This window comes from Mandrillus leucophaeus, unplaced genomic scaffold, assembly GCF_000951045.1.
Source record: "Mandrillus leucophaeus isolate KB7577 unplaced genomic scaffold, Mleu.le_1.0 Scaffold1, whole genome shotgun sequence".
NCBI classification, from domain to species: Eukaryota; Metazoa; Chordata; class Mammalia; order Primates; family Cercopithecidae; genus Mandrillus; species Mandrillus leucophaeus.
Window position 1 is genome coordinate 15,048,869 of NW_012098097.1, and position 3,542 is coordinate 15,052,410.

Genomic DNA, 3,542 nt, shown 5'->3' on the forward strand with positions numbered 1-3,542 from the left:
AGACAGGGAAGTGACCCAGCTGGGGGAAGGGAGTCCAGCCTTCTCAATGGTGAGACTCGGGGTGCCCCCCACCGTGACTCAGAGACCCCTCCAAACCCCTGGGGACCTCCACAGTGTCTTGCTGGGTGAAGCCCTCCTCTGTGTTGCCGTCTGTTGGGCACTAGAGCTACCTGGAGCAGAAAGAGCTGGAAGGCTCGGGGCAACAGGTTTGACCTGGGGCCTTGCCCGGAAGGCTGGGGCCTAATAGCTGCCCCTGGAGCACAGAGCCGCCCCCTGCCCACCGCACTCCCAGCCTCCCGCACTCCACTCCCCACAGGGAAGAGAAATGCCATCTCAGCCCCCTTCCCCAGGCACCCTGTCCAGGTGAAGCCGCCCGGCAGACAGGCCCTCTCCTCAATGTTCCAGCCTCTGAGGAAAACGCTTCTCATCAGCACAACACTTGAGGCCACGCAGCTGGAGGGCAGCACAGAGACAGGAATGATACTCAGTACCAGTCCGTTCATCTAAAATTTGAATTAAAAACCAACAGGCTGCATATGGTGGTTCACACCTGTAATTCAACTTTGGGAGGCCAGGGTGGGGTGATCACTTGAATGATCACTTGGTGATCACTCAAACCAGGAGTTTGAGACCAATCTGGTCAACACAGTGAGACTGTCTACAAAAGTAAAATAAAAGTAGCTGAGCATGGTCTCCCGCTACCAGGTAGTCCCCACTACCTGGGAGGCTGAGGCGGGGGGAATCACTTGAGGCTAGGAGTTCGAGGCTGCAGCGAGCTATAAATGCGCCACTGCACTCCAGCTTGGGCAACAGAGCAAGACCTTGTCTCAAAAAATAAAAATTAGGCTGGGCGCGGCGGTTCATGCCTGTAATCCCAGCACCTTGGGAGGCCGAGGTGGGTGGATCACGAAGTCAAGAGATCAAGACCAGCCTGGCCAACATGGTGAAATCCCATCTCTACTAAAAATACAAAAATTAGCCGTCTTGGTGGTGCACACCTGTAATCCCAGCTACTTGGGAGGCTGAGGCAGGAGAATCACTTGAATCTGGGAGGCGGAGGTTTCAGTGAGCCAAGATCATGCCACTGCACTCCAGCCTGGGCAACAGAGACTCTGTCTCAAAATAAATAAATAAATAAATAAAATTAAAATTTAAAAATTAAGACAATAAAAAACAAAATCCAAGAGATGCAACGATCCAGAGGTGGCCCCAAATGCAAAAGGCCCTCCGCACGTCCTTGTGAACAAATGAAGGACTCAGGAATGAAGGAGAAACGAACGAGCAAATGAAAAACCCATAAGACAGGGGCTGGGAAGCCGGGGATGCCCCCAGCCGAAGGTCACACCCGTTTCTCTCTCCTTTTCTGGCCATGAGGAGTGTCCCAGGCCTCTTCTCACTATCTCTGTGGAGGTCACCCTGTGCACCCTGCTGGAGACCTTGTAAACAAACTTAGTTTAGTAATTCGCGGCCGTTTCACTGATGAAAACACCTTTTCTGCAGCCAGGGCGCCCGAACGTGTGCCCCAGCAGAAAGCTTGGTTTCCCCACGTGGCCCCGCGCTGCTCCTGGGAGCTCCTGCGGGCTTCAGCTGCGGTGACGGAGGTGTGGGGCCCCCAGTACCTGAGATCTACAGCCGCCCACTCTCAGAGCCTGCCTGGCCAGCTGAGCTCACATTTGGGTGACGTTCTGGAGTTAAAGCCCAGCTGAGTGGCTCAGCTCTCAGCACCCTGCAGCCAGTGTCCCCATCGTCCCTGGGGGCCACTGCCCCCACACAGGCTTTGGTGAGGCCCCCAGAGCTTTGTCCTCAGCATGGGGCCTGGCCAACAGCAACTCATCGTAAGGGATGCGGCTGTCATCCTCGGCTCCTGCCCGCAGCCTCACCAGGAGGTACCTGGGTCTCACCCTGGCCCAGGAGCAGGCCCTGGGAGTGGGGTGGCTGCTGAGCTGAGCCTGAGTGTCCAAGACAAGCAAGGCTCACAGTGACCTAGGGGACGGTGGAAGCCGCCCCTCCCACCCCACTAGGCACTGTCCCTGCTGTGCATTTCACCTTCACACAGGCCTGGCCCTGTCTGCAAAAGGGGGAAGGCCCAGCTGTGGTTCTGCATGACCAACCACGACCCGGGGACCCACACTGCCCTGTCCTGTGCCCTAGATACCCAGCCCAGTGCCACACACAGCTCCAGCCCGAGCCTCCAGCTCTGATTCCAACATCTTGGGGCCCTTTGGGGCCTCCCCCCATGCCCCAGGTCCTCAAGCATGATTTGCACAGTCCCCTGAAGCCACATTTGCCTGGGCCCTGTCCGTTAGGGGCGTTCTCCTAGCCTCACCCCCGAGGTCCTCAGCTCCTCCTGGCTTGGGGCCCTAGTCTAGGCCTGGACCTGGGAACCTGGGGGGTGGTGAGCGAGAGGGACTCAGTGGCCTGCACCCCCTGCCAGGCGGGGGACCCACCGCAGATGCAGGACAAGGCCCATCTCACACACATCCCTGGTCACCAAAGCCAGCACGGGGACCAGGGATGATGCCACCTGGAAGGATAAGGACATAAAGACAAGGACACGCCTTGTGTCCAGCGCAGTGGCTTGGCCAGCAGGATGGTGCTGGGCACGAGGACCTGAGCCTGGCCAGCCCCTCCTGGGGGAAGGCAAGCCCCAGGCAGGGTCTTGGAGCAGGCCTGGGCAGCTAGCAGCACCTCCGTTCCACAGGGGGCCTCCCAGGACCCAGGCACGGGCCCAGCAGCCGCTGCGGCCAGGGAGGTCCTAGCCATGCTGCAGGTGGGAAGACAGGCTCAGGGACGATGGGTCTACCTGGCGCAGATGCTGGGACAGTGTGGCATGGCAGCCCGAGCGACCCCAAAGCCCGGTCCCAGGACAGTGCGGCCTGCTGGGGGACCCTTGTCTCCCACCAAGCGTTCAGGCGTGACTTCAGACCTCCCATCCCAGTGAGTGGGCGTCCAGCACTCACTTCCTGCTCAGTGTAGACAGAGGTGGAGGGAGGGCTGCCCCCCGAGGATTCAGGGCAGGTTCTGAGCTGACTGGGCCAAGTTGACCTGGGCTGAGCACCAGGCTGGGTGTGAACAGATGCCCTGGGCCAGTGGGGGACCTGGTACCCTCTCCTGCCCTCTCCTGCCTGGGACCTTCCCCAGTGCCTCCTTCCTCAAGGGTGGGCCCTGTCCATCCCCATTTCTTGAGAGCTCCAGGCTGTCACACATAGCAGGGAGGGCAGGGCTTCCTGTTCCTCTGGAGTCTGCCAGCCGTAGGGGCACACTGGTGGCCGTGGGCTTCGAGCACCTGCAGGGCCGGGGCGGGGCCCTTGGAGCTCCTCCCAGGGGGTGACTTCTGCTGAGCTCCTCCTGCGCCTGGCCAGAAATGGGGTGGGGAATTCCCTGCGCTTGGGACTGGAGCCCGAGTCTCAGGGCCCAGGACAAGGCAGGGAACAGGAACTTGGGGGTTGGGTTGAACGCTGGGGAGCTGCGGGCTGAGTGCAGGAGGGCTGCTGGCTGAGTGCTGGGGGGCTGCTGGCTGAGTGCTGGGGGGCTGCTGGCTG